The sequence below is a fragment of the Abramis brama genome, assembly GCF_963993115.1.
Source record: "Abramis brama genome assembly, chromosome: 10".
NCBI lineage: Eukaryota > Metazoa > Chordata > Actinopteri > Cypriniformes > Leuciscidae > Abramis > Abramis brama.
In genome coordinates, this window is record NC_139972.1 from 9,999,791 (window position 1) to 10,010,342 (window position 10,552).

Sequence of the window (10,552 nt, forward strand, 5' to 3'; positions counted from 1 at the left end):
TTCTAGAGTTTAGGAGCCAAATGTGAAAACGCTCTTCCTCCTTTAGTGGACTTAGATATTAGGTACTATAAAAAGCCCAGAGTTTTGTGATCTTAAAGAGCGTGATGGATTGTAAGGCGATAGAAGATTAGTTAAATACACAGGATCTAAATCATTTAGGGCATTATAGGTCAGTAGCAATATTTTTTAATTTATACGGAACTTAATAGGTAACCAGAGATAATAAAATCAAAATAAAATAACAAGCAATTATTTTAGTCGATAAAGTTTTAAATATGGATATTTTTCTTACACGAACGCATCGCTTCGCTTCAGAAGGCCTTTATTAACCCCCATGGAGACGAGTGGAGCACTTTAATCATGGATGGATGGATGCACTTTGATGGACTTCCAAAGACAGACACCTATTCACTCCCATTATAAAGCTTGGGAGAGCCAGGACATTTTTTAATATAACTCTGATTGTATTCGTCTGAAAGAAGAAAGTCATAAACACCTACGATGGCTTCAGGGTGAGTAAATCATGGGCTTATTTTCATTTTTGGGTGAACTATCCCTTTAACCATTTTGAGGAAGTATTTTTGTCCCCTGCTTGTATCACTATGTCAGTTGCAATTTCGAGAGTGAATCCAGCATTTATTTGTAGCCTAGATGTCACTTCCAAAACTTTGCAGCATGCAATTGGCCATGTGTCCTCTGCAGCATAAAAAAAACTATATTTTTATTCAATGGATTTTGATAGCCTCCAAAGCATGAAAGAGCAATCACTTTACAATAAATAAAAAGATGTCAATCATCTCAGTTCGCGATCTCACGATGTTCCATTAAAATCAATAATTGTCTACACACACTGCATAATGAATCTCTTACTTCTTTGTTAAAGACAAGATTCGCGAGCAGAACTCAGCACTTTGAACAAAACCCTCCCAACTTATAAAACTCACAAATAAATAAAGTGAGATTTGCAAATAAAAAAATATATTTACAAATGTGTTTTATGTCACAAACACAACTCTGCCTGGCATTTATTTGTGAACGCTTTCTGTGCAGTTGTAAATCCCCTCACGCATCTGTAAATTTTAAAACACTTTTAGCTCCGCCATGCAGACAAATCCACAAATATGTGGACTCCACCCACTGTTTTTCTCAAGCCAATCAGATAACGGCCACCTTGAGCTGACCAATCGTAGCACGTTCATGCTACAACCAATCACGTTAGGCTTTACACTCAGGGCGTAATTGAATCTGCAACAAATTACAGTTTTTTTCAGTCGCTATTAACAAGCATTTGTCCAACCAGTTGTCACATTTTCAAAACTCTAAACACAATTAGCACAGCATCGGTCTTTTGTGGCCATACCATTCACACATTTCTTGTCGTTTTCACACAGTATGCAGTCAGTGAACACATTTCCATAATGCTTACATTTTCTTAACAGACAAGCTATACCTCCCAACAAAATGATGGATTGTTTTTGTAGTATTTACAAATGTTAACACACAACATCCCACAATAGCAAAAACAATATTCCAAACCTTAGATACTGTCATGAACTGCACCGGGAAACCGACAGGTGATCCAAATGCAGGCTTTTATTTGAAGGATAATCCAAAGAGCACAAACGGGGAAACAGGCAGTAATCAGAGTCCAGATAAGCAATCCAAATCAGCAGCAGTACAAACAGGGAACAGGCAGTCGGATAATCAAGACAGGCAGGCAAGAGGTCAGAAACACGGAGACTAAAATACTGGATAACTTAGAAACTAGAAACAAGGCTAGATAATGCAGTGTGACACGTACAATCCTGAGCCCTGAACAAAGGAAACATACAGGTTTAAATAAGGATACTAACAAGCATAATCATCACACAGGTGCATGACATAAAGCATAATGAGTCCAGGGTAACAATACAAAATAAAAGCATAAACTAGGAAAGGACGCCCTCCAGTGGCTCACACGGGCACTCTAGGCGCTGAATGCCACAGATACAGTATGGACTGCATTTATTTATTTACCATTTACATGAAACTTTTACCATTTTTGTAAATTTCATGATTTTAGCAAAATGTGATTTGAACAATGTCATGAAGAAACAAGCTTTTCGAGTCCATATGCATCTTCCTGGAGTAATGATGCTGAAAATTCAGCTTTTCATCACAGGAATAAATTACATTTTACACAATTTATTACATGACATACATATTTTTAAACAGAAATCAGTTATTTCAAACTGTACTAATATTTTACAATATGAAAGTTTATAAAAACCTCTGCTTCTGCAATGATATCAGTTCAAAAACAATATATCAGTGAGAGAGTCAAGGAGCTACAACGACAATATGTCCAGGTAGTGTACTGTATATTCAATTGAATGTCCAGTTCTATAATGGCGCTTTTCCACTGCATGGTACGGCTCGGTTCGGCTCGGTACGGTTCGACTCGGCGCGGAACGGTTCGGCTCGCTTCGATTTTCCACTGCGTGGTACGACTCGACTCGGTACGGCACGGTTCGGTTCGCTTTAGCTCGGTTGTTTTTCCACTGCAGTTAGTACCGCTTCAAAGTGGGTGGGACTGATCGTTATAGTTGCCGTCTCTACTGCCATGATATCATCATATTAAATGCGAATTTTTCATTCCGTGTTTCCCCATCCACTCCTCGGCAACCAACGAGAGGAACGTCTGCACCTCGTCCACTGACCACGATTCAGCCATTTCTTTTTTTGAAGTTTATACTCTCTTTTTTTTTTCTCTTTTTTTTAAAGCAAATAGCCTACTTTTAAAACAGGCGCTACAGCGCTGGCTGTTGTCTACTGGCTATTTAAATCTAGCGGGTTTAGTGTCTCGTGTCGTAAATACAATGACGCTGGTAGTGATGATTCTGTCTGACCAATCAGTGATCTGCAGTGTTTTCACGTCACATTTTAGTATCGGTACGGTACGCTTGGAACCTCAACAGAGGTGGTACCATTTAAAGCGAGCCGAAGCGAGCCGTACCGTACCATGCAGTGGAAATGCGCCAAAAGTGAGCCGTACCGAACCGAGCCGTACCGTACCATGCAGTGGAAAAGCGCCAAAGCGTGCCGTACCGAACCGAGCCGTACCGTACCATGCAGTGGAAAAGCGCCATAAGCTTTGCACTTTGCAAGTAGGTACCCTACACAGTACAGTATAGTATACAGTAATGACATGATTTACATAAACTTTGTTTTAAGAGTTATGGAATTGGAGGCCAACCAGGCCCCTCATGAATTCATATACATAGGATTCAATCTGGCCAAAAGGCGTCGACCTGGACGAAATGTAATGTGGAGGTGGAAGGTTTATGACCATCAGCCACATGACCAGATGTCCCTCCTTGAAGCCATGGATGCTGGCTCCAAGGGTGGATCCGACATACCAAGCAGTTTTATCCCAGGTGCATCGCCTTGGATGATATCAGATGTGATGAAAACATGTGGCCTAACCCTGAAGATCGCAGAGATTAGATACAGTAATTTTTTTTTTTTTTTCTGTTCTATCAAACCATGTTTCTACTGTACCTCCTGTAGTAAACAGTAAAGGAATAAAAACTGATTTGCTTTTTACTGGAATGCTTATGAATGTGAACAGTACTGTACATGTGGACATACAGTTCCCAACCAAGAAATTTAGTGTAAAACGGTGAATTGCACGTTTTGCATGCAAATACCTGTAAAACTGAAACATAAAAGTCTATGCAGTTTTAGTAATGTCAACAATAGCCAGTATTTTGAAACCTGGTGTACTTTGATTGAGTGCATGTACCTTGAGAAGTCAAAACAAGTGTTATTCTTTGACAGAATAATTTCATTTTGAGTCAGATTTCCAGTGTTTTGGTAAAGTTATTGTGTGCAGAGAAACATGTGTTCTGTTTTGAAATGAAGAGTTAGTATATACTGTATTTAACAAAATGTGTTTTTGAGAAGACAATTAACCATTTGGCCAATTGTGTTTTGTAGGTGTGAGTCTGTGTTAAGAGTTTAGAAAAAGTATCTGAAGTATGTGTAAGCGCTTGTTAGCGATTGAAAAAAACTGTAATTATTAGTTGTTTCTGGATATTGATCTGGGTGTTATAGAGAGAATTCTGTCATCTGCTGGTTGAGGGAATGAATATATTTTAGAAAAATAAGGGTAATTACCATATCTGTCCAGCAGGGGCCCATAGAGATCCATTCATTTTTCTGGCTGTAGCTAACTGCTCTTATTACTACAGCTTTTGTGATGAATATATTTTTGTGAATGTATATATATATATATATATATATATATATATTTTTTTTTTTTTTTTTTTATTATTATTTTTTTAATTATTTTTTTTTTACATTAAATCAGTATTTTTGTCAAAGTTCATAATTTATTGTTGTTGTTTGAGATCTTTTGAAGTGTCTTGTTATTACAATAATGCCACTTAAATTTGCAACAATGCCATATAAGTTGCCACTAAACAACAAGACTTAATTTTAATCACATATTATTTATTTAAATAATCCAAATATAAAAAAGAATTAACTTTAGAATAATAAGCAATAAGCAGATATGAATAGGAATGAAGAGTGAACACATACCTGTGTGTGTGTGTGTGTGTGTGTGCTGTTAATTTTTTTAGATTTATGATGGAATTTTTCATTTAATTTTTGCCAATTTCTATAAAAATGCTCTCTACAGTCACACCTTTTTGTGTGTGTGTTTGCTCACGTGTTTGTGTGATCATGTTTTTTCAGGCCTTCGTTTATTTGTGGAAACTTTCAGATTTATGATGGGATTATTTGCCAATTTCTAAGAAAATGCTCTCTATCGCAGTCACACCTCTGTGTGTGTGTGTGTGCGCGTGCGCATGCACGTGTGTGTGATCATGTTCGTTTCACATTGCATTTATGCTCAAGTTCCAGACCTCCATTGTGGTGTTGACATTTTCAGATTTATGCTGGATTCATTTTTTTTTTTTTTTTGACAAATGAAAAAAAAAAAAAAATATATATATATATAAATATATATAAATATATATATATATATACATATATATATATATATATACATATATATATATATATATATATACATATATATATATATATATATATATATATATATATATATATATATATATATATATATATATTATATATATATATAATTTACATACCTTCAGAAGAAGTTACCTTGATGATTTTAGGCCAGTGGCTCTCACTTCTCTCATTATGAAAGCTTTTGAAAAGATTATCAAAGAGGAGATTTTAGCAATAACACAGTCTCAACTTGACCCCTTACAATTTGCCTATAGGGCAGGTAGGGGGGTCGAGACTGCTATGGGCAGCCTGCTCAATACAGTTTTTAATCACTTGGAAGGGGCAAAGCAATTTGTGCGATTATTATTTGTTGATTTTTCATCAGCTTTTAACTGTATTCAACCCCAAATTTTAGCAGATAGACTTTTTAACCTCAAGGTCTCAAAGGGTTCAAGTTAATGGCGTTTTATCTGGCAATCTTCTATCTTCTACTGGCTCCCCCCAAGGATGTCCTCTCCCCCTTCTCTTTGTCTTATACACAAATGAATGCCGTTCACAATATGATGGTAGACAGGTTTTGAAATTTGCAGACGACTCTGTCATTGTGTCTCTTTTAAATGAAAGTGTGATTGACCATGGACCAATAGTGAAGGATTTTAATGATTGGTGCAAGTGTTCCTTTTTAAACATAAATGTCTCCAAAACTAAAGAATGAATTACTGATTTTAGGAAACAGAGCCCCTCTCTTCCCCTCACTATCATTGATGGCCAACCTATTGAGATAGTACAAGAATACAAGTACCTTGGCACAATAATTGATAGTAAGCTATGTTTTGAATCACACACTGATGTTGTTTGTGCCAAAGCCCAGCAGCGAATGTATTTCTATCATAGAATTTTAACATTGACCCCACTTTGATGAGAATGTTTTATCTGCTGGTTTGGTTTCTTGTCCACAAAAAACGACTAGAGAGTATTGTTAGGACATGTAGCAAGATTGCAGGCATTAACTTCCCCCCTCTTTCCCACAACAGAGTGGCAAAGAAGGCCCAATCTATTGCAGCTGACCCTGGCCATCCCTTGTCCTGCCAGTTTAAGCTACTTCCCTCAGGCCATACGTACTCCATGCCCAGGTGCAGGTCCAATAGATTCAGACATTTTTTTATCCCGACTTCTATCTCAATTTTAAACAATTTGTCAGAACTGTTTTAAATGTATTTCTTTACTAGTGTGTTTTAGAGATTGAGGATATTATATGTTCTGCTGTTTTGTTGTATTGTTGTGTTGTGTCCTTGTGTTTATCGCCTGGCTGTACAAATAATTGCCCTTCTGGGACAATAAAGTTACCTTGACCTTGACCTTGAGAACAATCGAACCAAGCCCAGTTTTTAATGTGAATATAGATTATAATGTAGAAAAGTCACAAAATCTTATTCCACTGAGATGTAGAGAATTTTTTTTTTTTAAGGAATATAGACATAGGCTATTGACCCCAATAACGATTGAGGGTAATTTAAATGTGGTTGTCACAGAAACAAAAATTCCGTAAAAATGAAACTGAAACAATAGGGGAAAGTGACATTCCTTAAGGTGATGATACATGGGGGAACCATGTTGCCCAATGCAGCAACATTGCTCAAAAATGTCCCCCGTGTATCATCACCTTTAAACAACCGACAAGTTTTCCTAGAAACATCCTTGCTTAATATCTTATTTGATGCGTCCTTGTTCCTCACAACCCCTCACAAACGTATTGCTTCTCATACGTTTTTACAGGTCAAACATGTACCATGTTTCATTCACATGACAGACATGAAGCATGACATGAGATGTACATGAACCTAAAACCAAATCGTGACACATCCTTATATATGGGCTGCTCATATGCTGCAGACACAAGATGAAACAGGGTTTCCGTTCACACGGATCCGCAAAAAAAGATTAAATAACGCTGTATTCTGCTGCCAGGCCAGTAGGTGGCGATGACTCTTTGTAAAGGGTGATCTTGATGGACTGGAAGTCCACTGTACCACCCAGCTTTCATAAATGGCTGGCTGAAATGGTCATAGATATCATATAATAAAGGCTAGATGTCTCAATGGAGGTCGACGTCCGCACGTGGTGGCCATCTTGCCACAGTCAGCTCGCTCTCACTCGTAAACGTGTTTTAATGCTGCATGTACTTTTTAAATAACCATAACTTGCTCAATTTTCTACCGATTTTCAAACGGTTTGGTTTGTTATAAACGTCAGAGATGTAGTTATGACACTGCATACAAATAATTATAACATACATGTTCAAGCATTCGGAATTATATCCACGTTAATAACGTTTGTAAGAAACCAAACCGTTTAAAATCCATCAAGATTTCAGCGAGATAAGAGGATTTGTGTTCGTGCTGATCACTCACCTTACATCAGGTACCACAGAGCCCGCCAGAAAGCCTGCCTGTGACAAGATGCCCGCCGATAATGCCGTTCGAGACTCCGCCGTAAGACATCTAGCCCTATATGGATATCTATGGAAATGGTTGCTGCCCTCAAGCTCGAAAGGATTTGTTTTTTTTCTAAAGCTGATGCTTCTAAAAAAATGTATAAAGTCTGGGGCCCCTTCCTTAGGTATGTTTTTAGGAGTTGAAATATGTTTGGGCATATATGTAAGATGGATAACTTCTCTATTTTATCTCCTCACTCCATTGTTAATGTTTTGTTTAAGTTTAAGTATGGCTTTAAGGTGTAATTTTTCTCTCTGGTGCAGGTTGGATGGGGGTGTGTCTCTCTTTTTTTTCTTTTTTTTTCTTTGTTTGTTTATTTTATGTAGCCTATAACATAGTTTTTTGTATACATTTTGTGAGACTTTGATTTGTTTTGTGTTTGTATAAAACTGTTATAAATAAAGTTATAAAAAGAAATAAAAAAGAGAAACACTCTGTGCTTATAGACTGAACACGTAATACGCAAGTGCATGATGTTTTCACAAATGTGCCTTTTTTTACTTTACACGGAGACAATAACAATATTGTTTTCAAATAGTTTTGTATTTTGAAACCTGTTTTTAAAAGTTTGCGTTTTCAGGTCCCCAAAATGCTGTTGTCTTGTCTCGTGTCGAATGAACGGCCAAAACAAATTAAAAAAAGGTTCCCGCATTCAGTAGAACATGGTGTCTTTTTCCCCACTCATTTAAATTTCTGAAGAAGAAGTTGAGTATGACTGAATACTTGCAGTGTAGGCTATGTCTCATCCTGTGGTCTCACAGTGATGTAGCAACTGGTAAAAAAAGTCATATCATTCACACATACTAAACTGAGTGTCAAACAGACTGCAAGGCCCTGCAACACATTGCAAACACTGAACACAAATGCTGCTTGCACAAGGCAAACACATCCTGATCAGCCTGTCTAAACGGTGCATCAAGAATGTTACAGTTCATACATGAACTCTCTTTCTGCATCTGTTCGTAAAACAGTAGATAGTGTAGTCGATGTTAAAAGATGTTACGATTCTAACAATGTGATTCTTTGTAAAAAAATGTTAGGTTGAAGGAACAATGTAAAATCAACTGATAATTCTACGAAGTAGTATAAAAATGTCAAAAGCCTATTAGCTGTCATAACAGTGCAATATCAACTCTAACGATATAATAATAATTATTCACTTTGCTTTTAATCGTTTAATTGTCTCAAGAAGGTTGTGGTTTGAGTCATGCAGTCTCATGATGTGTGGTTGTTGGTTCTGGAATAGCACATTTTCATGACCCCAGACAAGGTTCATCTGAACATCTCTAAGAAAAACTGCACTTTCTTTTACAGTTCATGTCTTATGGTAGCTTGAATTCATTTAACTCAATTCAGCTTAAGATTATTTTCACATTCACAGCTTATTAACAATTCTACAGCTTTTCTTCGTGCTCCACATTAAGAACTTTGATGCATTAGACATGGAAAGATACTGTATGTGTTAGGATATTTATTTCACATTAATGTCCAAATCCGCAGTATGTTGAATGCAGCTGTTTTTCCCTGATGACCAAAAGTCATTTATAATAATAGTAGACATTGTACATTCATTAACATCTAAACAATACCCAACTCCTAACAGCCAGGGCCCGGTTCCCCAAAACGTTCTTATCGCTAAGTAGTTCTTAACCTATTCCTTAACCTCTCTCTTAACATTATGGCACGATTCCCGACACATTCGTACGCTAAGTATATCTTCTGTAAGTCACACTTTCGTAAGGTTGGTCTGGACCTTATCACTGTTGCAGGTCTATACGAATATAATTCTGAAGTTTTAATACACCCAGACAGTATTCAATTAGGCTAATTCTAGTGTTTTCATGCAAAGAATAAAATTGTCATTACACTGATTGTTGTTAGATTTTTAATTATATTATTATACAATATTATTAATTTAATTAGAAAGCAGAGGCTACTGTCAGTTAAGTCCTATTCGGACGCTAATATTGTTTCTCATGGGCTTGTATGGTATTTTAAACATTTATAGGGGTAAGTCAGTGATTTTAGTGCCGTCCGAATCCATAATATCAGTGTTTTTCTCACCCAACCCACGTAAACATCCCTGGCCAAATTAGTACCTTCTGTTTTTTGACAAACAGGTCGTGTGGTAATTTAATTGCCGTCTGAATCCACATCTCTGAGTTTACAAGAAGAGATTCAAAATCCACTGTTTAAACCCTTTTTGATCACTGCCGAGCACCGTATGTAAGATGTACACTTTTATTACTGAAATGCTGGAAAGTATTTACAAGAACAATATTTCATCATAGCTCCACCTCAGCGAACAAAAATGGGAAAGAGAAGAAAGCACGTAAACATTTTAAATGGTTATTGTGACAGCAATATTTGATACAATTTTATAGGCTATTATAGTTTGGATTATTTTTATAATATCCCATGAGTAATAATAAATGCAATTTCAACTATTTATAAAGTGCTTCTTTTATAAAGAACACCGTTTTCTCACATAATGCAGTGAAACAGCCCCTGGACAAGAGAATAATTGATTCTCGAGCCATCGATATCAACCAATTCAGCTCCATCGCCACAGACAGCACCAGGTAACGTCGCACCCCATACACAAAAGAAATATATTTGAAATATATTTTCAGAATATATTTTGGAATATATGCAAATATTTGAAATTGGCCCAATAAATATATTTCACACTTAACATCATATATTTTTGTTATATTTCAGAATATATTTCAATGCATTTTTTTCTGTATGGGTCCCCAAAAGTGTAAAAATATATGTGGCATATATTCCAAATACATTGAAATATATATATAAAGAAAGGAGGCCTTAGAGCTGTTACACACTTACACTACATGAAAGGTCATTTTCAGAAATCCATAATAGGGGCACTTTAATTTTCCTTTTTTGTAATTTTGTAATTATTTTAATTCCTTACTGTGTAAAGCACTTTTAATTGCCAAAGTGTATGACGTGCTATATAAATAAAACTGCCTTGCCTAATGTTGCATCACAATAAATAAATAAAATGGATG